Below are 15,783 nucleotides of genomic sequence, written 5' to 3'. Positions count from 1 at the left end.
GTCCATTTCTGGCCCCTATGATGGTCTAAGTCCGGTTCATTATGACTAGAAAGCTTCATTGCTTATGGTTTTAATTAGTAGTGATGGGCGAGCACTAAAATGCTCAAATGCTCGTTCTTTGATTCGAGCAGGTCAGATGCTTTGACGAGTTCAACACAAGTAACTAGCATTGTGGAAAGTCAATGATTGGCCTGTTCGGGTCTCTGACCACATACAGCCAGCCATAAACAGAGCATTTCCAGCAGGAGGGAGGGCCGGTTTATTATTATTTTTTTATTTTTTTTTTTTACCGTATTTTTCGGACCATAAGACGCACTTTCCCCCCCCCCAAATGTTGGGGGAAAGTGGGGGGTGCGTCTTATGGTCTGACTGTGGCTGCGGGGAATGAGGGTGCTGCGGTGGAGCGGGTCATCTGGGGCACGAGCAGGCTGTAGCAGCCTGCCGTGACCGCGTGGATCCACTCATTTAATATGCACGCCCATCCTCCCGCCCTTCTCTCAGGGCTGAACCCGGCGCTGACAGGTGGGCGGGGTGATAGGCGAGGGATAAACAGTCGGGCCGCATGATCACCCCTGGCAACTGCAGCCTGGAGTGATCATGTGCGGCTGTATTCACTGCCCCCCGCGCATCATCATCAGTGCGGGGGGCAGTGAATCAGTACACATTACTCACCGTTCCCCTGCAGAATCGCGATCTCCTGTCTGTGCCGGTCAGCTGACTTGCGTGGAGACTAGCGGCGCGCCCAGCGATGACGTCATTGCTGTGCGCACGTGTCCACACGCAGCTGCCGGCACAGACCACCGGAGGAGATCGCGATGCTGCAGGGGAACGGGGACAGCTCCACTCAGCGGCGCTGCAGCTGACAGACGGTAAGAGGAGCGGTGCTGCAGGGAGTGAGGTAAGGCGAGTATGAATGTTTATTTTTTTTTATGTGCCACAGGATGCGGCCATACACCAGGATGAGGGTACATAGCAGGATAGGGGTATATTATGAGCAGCATGGGGAGTATATGAGCAGGATGAGGGTATATGAGCAGCATGGGGAGTATATGAGCAGCATGGGGAGTATATGAGCAGCATGGGGAGTATATGGCAGGATAGGGGTATATTATGAGCAGGATAGGGGTATATTATGAGCAGGATGAGGGTATATGAGCAGCATGGGGAGTATATGAGCAGGACATTACCCCATAACAGTGTCAGCAGCAGATTCTCGCCCCATAAGTGTGTCATGACCACATTTTTTGGTTAAAATTTTATTTTCCTATTTCTCTGGCGCCTCATTGGGGGACACAGGACCATGGGTGTTATGCTGCCTATCCATAGGAGGACACTAAGTAGATGCAAAAGCATAGCTCCTCCTCTGCAGTATACACCCCCTGGCCGGGCCAGGCAAGCTCAGTTTTAGCTTAGTGTCTGTAGGAGGCACTTCCTTTCAAGGTTTGTTATTTTTTGAGGGCGACGGTTTCCTTTTGGGACCGATCTCCCACTACCATCAACGGGCGGGAACGTGGAGTGTCGCCTCCAAGTACCCCCTCCTGCGACGCTGGATCCTGGGCTGGATGACGGGTTCCACAGACACCGATTTTCCAAAGCCCAGGGTAGAGGCCTGTGCCCCTATAGCCCAATTCCTCAGCCCCTCTCTGCAGGCTCTGAGTTGAATATGACACCGACACAGCAAGCTGACTCTGCTATTTTCACTGCCTGGAAAGCAGTGTTTTAAGGTGAGATCCCCCTTACTGGTTTCCCAGACAAAGGGAGAAAAGACGCTGCAGGGAAGGCTCACAGGACATTTACAGTATTTATTATGTGCAAGGAGCAAGGATCCTGCACACACAGTGTTAACTTTTCTCTAGCTTGCTGGCTGGAGGAGGGGGAAGTTCTGCTGTTTGCAGAAAGTCTTGCAGATAATTTCCCGGTGGCAGGGGGGAGGGCCCAGGGCTCAGGGACTAATGCTGTTTTATTTGCTCTGTTTATTTGCTCTAGCAGAAAAGCCTGCTGATAACCACCGGTGACAAGCTCTGTGCTGACTGTAGGGAGAGGGAGGAAAACTATCAGAAGCTCCCTTCCCAACGTTTATTTTCACTACCCACAGCAGGGGGGGCACACTGACTCATCTTCCCGCTCTTTTAGCGCTAAGCCCCGCCCCCCGCGGGCACGGTAAGCCCCGCCCCCCAGGGAAGTGTGCGAAGATCTTCATAGAGCTTAATCCTTCCTGAGGACAGGGCCATCGACTGATTGTGGTGAGGTGCTTACTTCAATTGTAGCTCTGCTGAGCATTGCTCCTCCTCCTGGCATACTCCTATTAGGAACATGCAGAAATCTAAGGGCACTAAGAGTACTAAGGCCCACATAGTCTATTATTCAGCCTGCACTGCCTGCCACGCTGAGCTACCACGTAAACACACCTCTTCTCTCTGTGAGTCCTGTGCCCCTATAGCCCCCCAAGATCCCCCTGCCACCACCGCCGCAACCGGCAGCCCAGAGCCTAGGGCCCCCAGCCCACTGGAATGGGCACAGTTTCTGTCCCAATGCATGGAAAAACTGTCACAGAACCTGGTTCTGGCTATGCAATGTCGTCCTCGACACCCTTCTGGGTCCCTGGACGGAACGCAGCCTGAGGATACCCCTATGGAGGATCCTTCTGAGATAATCTGGGCACATGCTTCACCGGTTGCAGGGATCAGGAAAAGAGCACACGGCCGGGTGTCTCCAGCGGGCTCTCCCTCGGGAGCACACAGGGCAGGCTCTCCCACATGCTCCACGGCTTCTGATGAGCTGGAGGAGGGAGAATGCTGTTTGTACCAGGAGGATTCCTTGGTTTCATCACCCCCAGATGATCAAACTGCAATAGACTCCCTTATAGCAGCAATCAACCAAACTCTGCATGTGGAGGATCCCCCATCCACTACCACTGACCACGTGGTCTCCTTTAAGAGGGCAAGAAAACCCCAAAAGGTTTTCGCTGATCACCCAGAGTTTCAGGATATCCTCACAAAGCAAAGGGAGAAGCCTGACAGGCGCTTCGGTAACCGAAAACTCAGGGAGTCCCGGAACCCTTTTGCCTCACCTGCCCCTAAGGGCTGGGCCGATCCGCCCTCGGTCGACCCGCTGGTCTCCCGCCTTACCACAAAGACGCTCCTGTCTTTACCCGATGGTTCTTCCATCAAGGACCCGACAGACAGACAGGGGGAGCACTTCGCCCGCTCTGCTTTTGAGGCTGTGGGTTCCTCCCTCTCGCCCTCCTTTTGCCTCTGTGTGGGTCGCAAAGGCGATCTCGGTCTGGGCAGACTCCCTTAACACGTCGCTTGAGGAATCCCAGTTCACTCATACCTTCACAGAGGTAACAGCTCAAATTGCTGCTGCGGCGGAGTACCTCATCCAGCCCTCCATGGACGCTGCTACCTGCGCAGCGTTTGCCGCCTCAAATACCATAGCCATCCGTAGAGCTCTCTGGCTCCGACAATGGCGAGCGGACTCTGCCTCCAAGAAGTCTCTCACGGGCCTTCCCTTTTTTTCAGACCGATTTGTTTGGCGAACGTCTGGACAAGCTCATTTCTGACGCCACGGGAGGAAAGAGTACCTCCCTCCCCCCAGCTGAAGTCCAGGACGTCCTTTACCAGACGTCCACAGTCCTCGTTCCGCTCCTTTCGGAACTCATTTGGTTGGTCGACATCCCGTGCTGTCCCCGCCACCAGCCGTGGACTACGCAGGGACCGACCTCCTCAGCTCTCCCCGAAACCCACTTCTTCATGGCAGCCTAGACCAAAACAGTCCAGGACTAGGGAGACTCGGCCACGACGTTTTCCCCCCTCATGACTCCTTAGGCGCCCTGGAAGACACACTCATTGTAGGAGGTCGACTGCGGCTCTTTTCAACACATCTGGGCTGCCGCCTCAGATGACAAATGGGTGCGAGACCTTGTGTCTTCCGGTTACCACATAGAATTTCGGACCCGACCCCCGAGTCGGTTTTTTCTCTCAAACCCCCCAAAGACTCGAAAACGACGCAAAGCTTTTTTCTCAGCAGTCCACTCGCTCCAAACAGCAGGAGTGATAATACCTGTCCCAGACGACGAGAAGTTCGGGGGTTTTTATTCCAACCTCTTTGTGGTCCCCAAAAAGGATGGGTCAGTTCGACCCATCCTGGACCTCAAACACCTAAACAAACATGTGCACGTACGGAGATTCAGAATGGAGTGCCTAAGGTCCATTATTGCATCCATGGTCGAAGGGGAATTCCTCGCCTCCATAGACATCAAGGACGCGTACCTGCACAAACCCATCGCCCCAGATCACCAAAAGTTCCTCCGCTTCGCAATTCAGGACTTCCACTTTCAATTCGTAGCTCTACCCTTCGGCCTTGCCACCGCACCAAGGGTCTTCACCAAAGTCATGGCGGCCGCCATGAGCGTCCTTCACGCCAGGGGAGTAGTCGTTCTCCCTTACTTGGACGACCTCCTCATCAAGGCCCCCTCCTTCCGCGACTGCTCAACCAGCGTACAAATCACTGTGGACACCCTATCCCGCTTAGGGTGGCTAGTGAATCTGGACAAATCATCCCCGATCCCATCACGATCCATCACCTTCCTGGGCATGTCCCTAGACACCCGTCGGGGCTTGATCCTTCTCCCTCAGGACAAGGCGTTCGCTCTTCAACGAGCGGTACGCTGCCTTCTACGTCCTCTGTCTCGCTCCATTCGATTCAGCATGAAAGTGCTCAGCAGGATGGTGGCGGCTATGGAAGCAGTACCCTTTGCTCAACTGCACCTCCGCCCACTGCAGCTAGCCCTTCTAGCGGCCTGGGACAAGAGCCCCTTCTCCCTGGACAGACATCTTCATCTGACGCCTTCAGTCAGGTACGCACTCCGCTGGTGGCTTCAGTCCTCATCCCTATCGAAGGGGAGATCTTTTCTCCCAGTGAACTGGCTGGTCCTGACCACGGACGCCAGCCTCCTAGGCTGGGGAGCAGTGTACCGGCACCACACTGCTCAAGGACGTTGGACGCCCCAGGAGTCTTCCCTACCCATAAACATCCTGGAACTCCGCGCGATCTTCCTCGCGCTCAGAGCGTTCTGCCCTCTGCTAGCGGGTCGGCAGATTCGAGTCCAATCGGACAATGCGACAGCTGTAGCCTATATCAACTGGCAGGGGGGGCACCCGCAGCAAAGCGGCTTATCTCGAGGCCCACAAGATCCTCAGCTGGGCCGAATCGACGGGATCAGTGATATCAGCGGTACACATACCGGGGGTAGAGAACTGGGCAGCAGACTTTCTAAGTCGCCAAGGCCTGGCTGCCGGAGAATGGTCTCTCCACCCAGATGTGTTTCTACACATCTGCACTCGCTGGGGCACACCAGACGTGGACCTAATGGCCTCAAGGTTGAATGCAAAGGTACCCGCATTCATAGCCAGGTCACGCGACCCGCAGTCCATCGGCGCGGATGCTCTAGTCTGCTCCTGGCACCACTTCCGCCTGCCTTACATATTTCCACCTCTACCCCTGCTGCCGCGGGTGATCAGGAAGATCAAGGCAGAGGGAGTCCCGGTGATACTGATAGCACCAGACTGGCCCAGGCGCGCCTGGTACGCCGAATTAGTACAAATGCTCACAGACGCACCGTGGCGCCTTCCAGACATCCCAGACTTGCTGACCCAAGGGCCCATTTCCCATCAGAACTCCAGAGCCCTGAAGCTGATGGCATGGCCATTGAGACCTGGGTATTAACAAGAGCGGGATTCTCCCCCGTGGTTATTGCCACCATGATCAGCGCCCGAAAGCCTGCTTCATCCCGCACTTAAAACCGTACGTGGAAAATCTTCCTTTCATGGTGCAGAGAAACTAACGTCCAGCCTATGCCTCTGGCCATCCCCAGAATTCTCGACTTTCTACAGTCTGGCTTGCAATGGGGGTCGGCTCTCAGTTCCCTTAAAAGGCAGGTCTCAGCGCTCTCAATCTTCTACCAATGCCGCCTGGCTCAAAAACCGCAAGTGAAGACCTTCCTCCAGGGCGTTTCCCATCTAGTTCCCCCGTACAAACGGCCGCTGGAACCATGGGACCTCAATCTCGTTCTGGACAGTTTCCAGAGGTCTCCCTTTGAACTGCTCAAGGAATCCTCCCTTGCTCTTCTGTCCTGGAAGGTAACATTCTTGGTGGCAATTACGTCCATCAGACGGGTTTCGGAGCTGGCAGCACTCTCTTGCCGCGAGCCTTTTCTGATCTTTCACCGGATTTCCTTCCAAAGGTTCTTACCCCGTGTCATTTGAACGAGGACATTGTCCTGCCTTCCTTTTGTCCACACCCAGTTCATAGGGTGGAAAGGTCTCTGCATTCGTTAGACCTCGTCAGAGCTCTCAGTTATTACATATCCAGGACAGCCCCCTCTCGGAAAACGGACTCTTTGTTCGTCATTCCTGAGGGACCTAAGAAGGGACAGGCAGCTTCAAAGGCGACGCTGGCTCGCTGGATTCGCTCTGCGATCCAGGAAGTCTACCGCTTGCAACGCAACCCATTCCTAGTGGGCTGCGGGCTCATTCCACGCGAGCAGTTAGCGCTTCGTGGGCCATTCGGCATCAGGCTTCAGTGGAACAGGTGTGTAAGGCTGCGACCTGGTCTAGCCTACATACGTTTTCAAAGCATTACAGAGTCCATACCCAGGTTTCAACTGAGGCAAATCTGGGTAGGAAAATTCTGCAAACGGCCGTTGAGCACCTCTCTCAGTAGGTGCTCCAGGCTGTCTGGGACTGGTTCCTAGTCCTTGGGTTGTGTTGTCTTCTTTTATGTTTCCCACCCATGGACTGCTTTAGGACGTTCCATGGTCCTGTGTCCCCCAATGAGGCGTCAGAGAAACTGATTTTTGTGTACTCCCCATAAAATCGTTTTCTCTTAGCCATCATTGGGGGACACAGCACCCACCCTGTTGCCCTGCGGGGCCTTGGTTCTCTCAGTACCTTATTTGGTTATGACTCTTTTTTTTTTTCTCATGTTCCTCTGTTGAGGTAAGTTTTTACTGTTTTTTTCTCCTACTGCTTGTGTACTAAAACTAAGCTTGCTTGGCCCGGCCAGGGGGTGTATACTGCAGAGGAGGAGCTATGCTTTTGCATCTTCTTAGTGTCCTCCTATGGGTAGGCAGCATAACACCCATGGTCCTGTGTCCCCCAATGATGGGTAAGAGAAAACGATTTTACTGTAAGTACACAAAAATCCGTTTTTTCCTCCTCTAAAACCAGGGTGCGTCTTATGGTCCGAAAAATACGGTAATTTTTTAATCACACTACATCCGATAATGTAGTGTTATCCCCCGGGAGAGCCATTCCTGCGATCGGAGCACAGCTGCGGAGGAGAGGGAAGGATTAATCCCCCATGTCCTCCATTGTCACCTGATGTGTATATCGCACTACACTGTAATGCCATTCGATTACAGTCTGATGCTTCACTTGCACCCATAGACTTGTATGGATGCGAGGGAATACGTCTCTCATACACTCACAGCATGCTGCGATTGCTTTCTCTGTGCGATTCTGCCTGAGAAAAAATCTCAAAATTTTATTGCTACTTCAAGTTTAGCTAAAATCTTGCAGTGTAAATCTATGTGCGCACGTTGTGTTTTTCGCTGCATTTTTGGGCGTTTTTCGAGTGCGGTTTTGGTTTTAAAACTACATGACTTTGCTTCCCCAGCAAAGCATGAGTTTTCATTTTTGCTGTCCGCACAGTGCAGTTTTGTTTAAGGTGCATTTTTGTGGTGACAACAAAGATGCAACATGTCAATTATATCTGCGCTTTTGCCAGCGTTTTTCACCCAATGCGATGCATTGGAAACAACGCAGCAACAAAAATGCGGCAAAAAACGCATGGTTTTTTTTTATGCATTTTTTACCTCTGGTGCATTTTTGTGCGCTTTTTAGTGGCCAAAAACGCTTCATCTTTGTGGTCACAAAAAAAGACCGTGCGCACATTGCCTTTTTTTGTGATCACAAAGATGCAGCGTTTTTGGCTGCAAAAAATGCACAAAAATGCACCTGCAATAAAAAACACATAAAAAAAGCATGCTTTTTTTACGCCTTTTTGTTGCTGCGTTTTTTCCAATGCATTGCATTGGTGAAAAACGCTGGCAAAAACGCAGAAATAATTGACATGTTGCATCTTTGTGGTCACCACAAAAATGCACCTTCAACAAAACTGCACTGTGCGGACAGCAAAAATGAAAACTCATGCTTTGCTGGGGAAGCAAAGTCATGCAGTTTTAAGACCAAAAACGCACCCGAAAAAAACGGTTATAGATACGTTTTTAGTGCAGTTTTTCCCAAAACTTCATGGAAATTCTTATGCCAGAAAAGTCCATGAGAATCCTGAAGTTTTGAGCACATGTTGAGTTTTTTCCTTGCAGATTTGGTGCAGAAAATAATCTCCAGCATGTCAATTCTTTCTGCCTTTTTATCTGCATTTTTTAATGAAAAATGCATGCAAAAAAACACATTTTTGTGCTCCGATTTTGCTGCCAAGAGATGCAGAAATTTCTGCAACCAAATACACAATGTGCGCACATACCCTAGAATTGTGTGTGAATGCTGCTTAATCATTCAGAACCTATATTTTTAAAATTTTCAACAGGGCAGCATTCACACCTTGTGATCAGTTTTTAGAACTGGTAGAAAAAACATTTAAAGTGTACCATGAGGCTGATGGCAGATATGGAGAAGGCGAGGTTTGGGCAGTTGAATTTTTTCCTTCCAGATCTATTTGTTCGGCGAGATCCAGCTGTACAATCTAACAGCAGCTTTCTCTCCTGTCCTGAGAACACATGCTCGCTTGTCTGAACTGTTATGTTTATGGATGTTTAAAAGTATGGTCAGCCTTAGAGCAGCAGGGTCCAATCTTTATGGCTTCTCTGAAGAAAAAAGTAATGTTCTCTAGGGCACATATAAAAGAAGCACTCCCATTTTTTTTTTATTAATTAAATGTGTATATATGTGCATGTAGTGTGTGTATTAATATACTTGCCTACCACTGCACACTTTGGTGCCCAGCACCAGTCTTCCCCTTCTTCTGAATGATGTCACCCCTCTGCAGACTGTCAAGATCACGCTGCTGTCTGTGAGACCTGGAAGCGACTTTTAGGCCGGTGTCACACTTGCGTTTGCCTTGCGTGAGTCTTGCGGTGCATCACCCGGCACGGACTTGGCACGGTTGCATGCATCTCTATGCAGCTGAGACACTCCTGTGAGAAGAGTGTGAGTCCGTGGCGGGTGATGCACTGCGAGACTTGCGCGAGATACACGCAAGGCGAGCGCAAGTGTGACACCGGTCTTACAATGAAAGCCTATCAAGCCTCGTCCTGATCGTCCGTAGACTTACATAGTAAAAGGGATTTTCTTAGAGTGTGGTAGAGTGTGGTAGAGTGTGGTAGAGTGTGGTAGAGTGTGGTAGAGTGTGGTAGAGTGTGGTAGAGTGTGGTAGAGTGTGGTAGAGTGTGGTAGAGTGTGGTAGAGTGTGGTAGAGTGTGTGCAATTGCGGAGATGTCACTGAAAAGCAGAGTAGAATCAGTAGGGGATTATATTAATACACTCGCACTACAATAGATGCATAAATACATACACTTAATGACAAATACTTAATAGGACCACTTCTGTAAATGCACAAAACATCAACTGAAGCAAAAGAGCAAAAAAAAAAAATCCCCAGGCATAATTTTTGTGATGTCCACCACTACAGCAAAAAAAATCAGCAACTATCACTCATTGTGAATACGTTACAAGTTAAGAAAAAGACTGATGGTACATTCTCTCTTTCTAATGTGAACTGGTGCAAATTGAATATGAAGCATAGTAACAAAAAGGAGATAGTTGCACTCTGTTGTGCTAAGATATGTGGAACAAGGATTATGGAAATTTAGACATGCATTACTGCTATGAAAAAACATATAAAATTTAAGATACTTAGTACACAAAATTGGCCAGATTTTATGTGAGCCCAACAGTCAGCGGCAAGGTGACCTCGTTTTTTTTGGGTCACTATCAAACTAATGCCTCTCTTTGGGTTTGCTCTTCAGCCTCAGGCGATTTTAATTCTCCTTTTCCAGGTTCATGACCAGCCATATTATTTTATAGTTTTTTTTTTTCTTAACCCAAAGGGAGGCATTAGTTTGATAAGGTACCCAACAAAAATGAGGTTTCCTTGCTGCTGGCTGTTGGGCTCACGTAAAATCTGGCCAATTTTGTGTGCTAAGTATCTCAATTTTTACATGTTTTTCATAGCAGTAATGCATGTATATATTCCAAGTTATAAGTTGCAATCTTTGTATATTACCTTCTAGGCTTTGACTACATGGTGACTTTGACATTTGTCTCACATTCAACCAGTTTGCTTGGTGTCACTGCTATATTGCAGCACAATAAGAGCGAGGGTATTGCTTCTGCAGCAAGTCTCAAGAAGTTGAACAACATGAGATTTTTTGTGCTTTGCTTGTGTCAATACTCTCGGGGTCTGATTCACTTGAATTGCGCTGATGTGGTCATAGTCACTGTGTAGCTCCAGTCTTGAGGCAAAATGCGTGTCAGTTACAGCTGACCATATGGCCTTTCTTAACCAGCAGCAGCTATTCCTTGTGTTTTCTGCTGTTGACTTCAATACATCCGTCAAAACAAAAAATCAGGCATGTTGAAATCTTACAGATTCTCTTTCACACTGATGCATGCATTTTGATGAGTTGGTGAAAATCCCAAATCACATTGGATAGTCTCTAATCTTGGTAGGTGTTAATACCTTGTATCGTAGCTAATCTAATAGGAATGGCCATCTTTCCTCGACTTCATCTGTTAAGATATTTTGTTACTTTATTACACTGCCTTTCTGGATCTCAACTGACAGATGTTTCATAAGTGCATTTACCTCACTCAGAAGGGGAAGGGCTGTGACATGAGGGGAAATGTTTACTCGGCCGACTGCGTACGGAGGACTGAGGCTGGAAACAATATATCTTGTGCGCAGTCAGTCGATGGTTTATTTTCTCATGTCACAGCACTTCTTACTGAATGAGGCCAGTGTGCTTATGATTTGATTTGGAAGTATTCATTACTATACGTACAAATAGTAATGTTTGTAGCAAACGTGTAGGGGGTTACATGATTTCGATCCAACGATTGGCCGATGGCAGTATAAAAAGAGGGCTTATGGCACACATATGTCTGTCCTGCTTGCCTGGTGTAACAAGCGTGGCGAGGTGCGTTCAGACCTCCGTGTATCTGATGCGCAACCAAAACACACAAAAAGGAGGGCCCCGGGAAAACAGAAACAATGGGAGGCCCTGGAACTAGTGAGAGAGGTAGGTGGGCACCTCCTGACCTCACCTGCAACTGTACCTTCTCTCCTCACCAGTCCCTATACAGTCTCTGGAACTGTCGCGGAACTGGAACCTAGGACCTTCGGAAGACCCTATAGTAACCCTGGCTAGTGAGGGGCAGGGGGGGTTCACTAAACCAAACTGCTGCACTAACAAAACACCAGGGAAAGACAAACGGGGAAAATTAACAAACAAAAGGATATAACCTGCAGGGTATGCTGGGATATACCACTATTTAAAGCTGAAGGGCATGACTACTTAGTAAATGCAGCTGATCACTCAGCAAGGAAATGCTTTGTAAAATCTATAATAGCAAAACTGGCACTTAACCACTTCAGTGGCAAGACAAATGAAACCCATATAAATGAAGAGAGGCTCCAGTCCAAAGGCTGTCACCGGGCTCTAAATGCAGGGAGACTATCGTGACAATCTCCTTGAGGAAGGTATAAGCAAAATGCTCGTTGGGAATGCAGTCATTCTGGTGGTGTTTTAGGGTAATTATGTAATACCTGGAATATCTATCATGTTTGTAAACATGTAATTGTTATGTTTGATCTATTAAAGTATATTTTTGCACATAAACCTTTAGTACATAGACTTGGTTCAATATATGCAGGAGCTGGAACTAATTCTTTCTTTTTCGCTCCTAATTGGGAGACCCAGACAGTGGGTGTATAGCTACTGCCCTCTGGAGGCCGCACAAAGAACTACACTTAAAAGTGTAAGGCCCCTCCCCTTCTGGCTATACACCCTCCCGTAGGAGTACAGATTCCTCAGTTTTAGCTTTGTGCGCAAGGAGGTCAGACACGCACGCATAGCTCCATTGTTTTTAGTCAGCAGCAGCTGCTGACTATATCGGATGGAAGAAAAGAGGACACATATAGTGTCCCCAGCATGCTCCCTTCTCACCCCACTGTATGTCGGAGGTGTTTGTAAGGTTGAGGTACCCATTGCGGGTACGGCGGCAGGAGCCCACATGCTGATTCCTTCCCCATCCCTTTTTACAGGGCTCTGGGTGAAGTGGGATTTACCGGTCTCCAGGCACTGAGACCGTGCTCCATCTACAGCCCCTGGAGAAGATGCTGGATGGAGCGGAGTACATCAGGGACATGGCCCTGCTTCCTCAAGGTACTCTGTGTCCCCGTGCATTTGGCGCTCACACCGCAGCTTGCTGGGTGTTGTAGTGCGCCGGGGGACATCAGCGCTACGGCGCTTGTGCCAGGCCTCATTCAGCTTCGCTGAAGCAGGCACACTAGTGGGAAACGGTCGCGCCGGCCGCTGGGACTGCGGCGCGGCTGGCACTTGTGGTGCGCCGGGGACTTCAGCGCGGCCCGCGCTTTTACGGCGGCCGCGCTGATAACTCGAGTCCCCGGCTTTTGCGGCCTGCTTCCGTTCGTTCCCGCCCCCGGACCTGCCAGTCAGGAGAGGGGCGGGACGCTGGCCACGTCTAGGAACGGTCATGCCGGCCGCTGGGACTGCGGCGCGGCTGACACTTGTGGTGCGCCGGGGACTTCAGCGCGGCCCGCGCTTTTACGGCGGCCGCGCTGATAACTCGAGTCCCCGGCTTTTGCGGCCTGCTTCCGTTCGTTCCCGCCCCCAGACCTGCCAGTCAGGAGAGGGGCGGGACGCTGGCCAGTGCATCAGCGCTGAGGGCTGGAGTCGTTTTTACATACTCCAGCCCTCACAATCGGCACAGAGGGGACACTGTTCCCGCACTTTTGTTTGGGAACTCCCACGGACCGCCCCTCTCCACAGACGCCGGCAGCCATTCCTGCTGACACGCTGAGCTGCAGAGGGGAGCCGGGGAGACCCAGACAGGGAATCTGCAGCCTCTTACCCGCTATTCAGCGGGCGGTAAGCCCCCTCTTGTGCCAGTATTATTCTTAGTATTTTGTTTCTACAAATACTTTGTATTGCATAGCGCTGGTCGCCCTTTGGCTATAGACTCTCTCACATTGCAGAGAGCCAGCAACATGTCGTCCGTAAAACGCAAGGGTGCCAAGGCACAGACATTATATGCTTCCTGCACCGCTTGTGGGACTTTTCTACCGGCAGGCTCCACGGACCCCCATTGTGTGCAGTGCTCGGCCCCTGCGGCGCTTGCACAGTCGGGACCTCTGCTGGACGTGACCCAGGGTGTACCACCTGTGAATGCTGTCCAGGTGACAGGAACTGAGTTTGCAGCTTTTGCTGACAGAATGTCTCTCACTATGTCACAAATTCTTGACACATTGCGAGCTAGGCCTGTACTTCAGGCCACGGACACTGTGCAATCATTGCCCCCTGGTCCCCCTCAGCTCCAAGCTCCGGGACGGGCATATACACCTCAGGGTGAAGACTCTGACTCGGACGATGGCCCCGGGCAGCCTAAGCGGGCTCGCTATGACGGGCCTTCACATTCATCTCAATGGTCAGGATCCCAGCGAGATGAATCTATGGGTGATGAGGCGGACGTAACTGATCAGGATTCTGATCCTGGGACCGCTCTCAATCTAGATACACCAGATGGTGACGCCATAGTTAATGATCTTATATTTAACATCAATAAGATGTTAAATATTTCCCCACCAGCTCCTCTTGTGGAGGAGTCAGCTTCGCAGCACGAGAGAATCCATTTCAGATACCCTAAGCGTACTTTAAGCACTTTTCTGGACCACGCTGACTTTAGAGACGCAATCCAGAAACCCCACGCTTATCCTGAAAGGCGTTTTCCTAAACGGCTTAAAGATACACGCTATCCTTTTCCCCCTGAGGTGGTCAAGGGTTGGACCCAGTGTCCAAAAGTGGATCCTCCAATTTCCAGGCTTGCAGCTAGATCCTTGGTTGCAGTTGAAGATGGAGCGGCACTTAAAGATGCCACTGACAGGCAGATGGAGCTCTGGCTGAAATCCATCTATGAAGCGATTGGAGCGTCATTAGCGCCTTCTTTTGCGGCCGTATGGGCACTCCAAGCTATCTCAGCCGGGCTTGCGCGAGTTGACTCCGTCACACGTGCATGTGCCCCGCAGGTAGCACCATTGACCTCGCAAATGGCGGCATTCGCGTCGTACGCGATTAATGCTGTTCTTGACGCTACAAGCCGCACGGCAGTGGCGTCAGCCAACTCCGTTGTTTTGCGTAGGGCCCTGTGGTTGAGACATTGGAAAGCAGATTCTCATTCCAAGAAGTGCTTAACCAATTTGCCTTTTTCTCGTGACCGATTGTTTGGAGAGCGTTTGGATGAAATCATCAAACACTCCAAGGGTAAGGACTCATCCTTACCGCAACACAGACAAAACAAACCCCAACAGAGGAAGGGTCAGTCTGGTTATCGGTCCTTTCGAGGACCGGGCAGGTCCCAATTCGCCTCGTCAAAAAAGACTCAAAAGGACCAGAGACGCTCAGATTCTTGGAGGTCTCAGTCACGCCCAAAAAGGACAGCCGGAGGAACCGTTGCCAAGACGGCGTCCTCCTGACTTGCGGTCTCCGATTCCCACACCCGCGGTCGGTGGGAGGCTTTCCCACTTTGGCGACATCTGGCTGTCACACGTCAAAGACCGTTGGGTGAGGGATATTCTGTCTCACGGGTACAGGATAGAGTTCAGTTCTCGTCCGCCAACTCGTTTCTTCAGAACTTCTCCACCACCAGACCGAGCCGATGCTCTGTTGCAGGCGGTGGCCGCTCTAAAGGCGGAAGGAGTGGTGACCTCCGTCCCGCTTCAGGAACAAGGTCACGGTTTTTACTCCAATCTGTTTGTGGTCCCAAAAAAGGACGGATCGTATCGGCCCGTCCTGGATCTAAAGTTGCTCAACAGACACGTAAAAGTCAGGAGGTTCCGGATGGAATCCCTACGCTCCGTCATAGCCTCAATGTCTCAAGGAGATTTTCTAGCATCAATAGATATCAAGGATGCGTATCTCCACGTGCCGATCGCACCAGAGCATCAGCGTTTCCTACGCTTCGTCATACACGACGAACACCTACAGTTCGTAGCGTTACCTTTCGGTCTGGCAACAGCCCCCCAGGTCTTCACCAAGGTCATGGCAGCAGTAGTAGCTGTTCTGCACTCGCAGGGTCACTCGGTCATCCCGTATCTAGACGACCTGCTTATAAAGGCACCCTCTCAAGAGGCATGCCAACACAGTCTGAAGGTGGCACTAGACACTCTCCAGAGTTTCGGGTGGATTATCAACTTTCCAAAGTCTCATCTAACCCCGACCCAATCTCTGACTTATCTTGGCATGGAGTTTCATACTCTATCAGCGATAGTGAAGCTTCCACTGGACAAGCAGTGCTCGCTACGGACTGGAGTGCAATCTCTCCTTCAGAGCCAGTCGCACTCACTGAGGCGCCTCATGCATTTCCTAGGAAAGATGGTAGCAGCAATGGAGGCAGTCCCGTTCGCGCAGTTTCATCTGCGCCCTCTACAATGGGACATTCTACGCCAATGGGACGGGAAATCGAC

At 50.6% G+C, this 15,783-nt stretch overlaps 1 protein-coding gene across 1 annotated transcript in view; it reads left to right on the top strand.

Moving 5' to 3' along the window:
- Window positions 1–15,783, top strand: part of MTHFD1L (methylenetetrahydrofolate dehydrogenase (NADP+ dependent) 1 like) — a 311,373-nt gene that overhangs the window by 81,535 nt on the left and 214,055 nt on the right. The gene's annotated exons all lie outside the window — the stretch shown is intronic.

The sequence above is a fragment of the Anomaloglossus baeobatrachus genome, chromosome 3 (genome assembly GCF_048569485.1).
Source record: "Anomaloglossus baeobatrachus isolate aAnoBae1 chromosome 3, aAnoBae1.hap1, whole genome shotgun sequence".
In the NCBI taxonomy this organism is placed as follows: domain Eukaryota; kingdom Metazoa; phylum Chordata; class Amphibia; order Anura; family Aromobatidae; genus Anomaloglossus; species Anomaloglossus baeobatrachus.
Note: the sequence above shows the minus strand (reverse complement) of the source record. Positions and strands in the feature narration are given on the sequence as shown.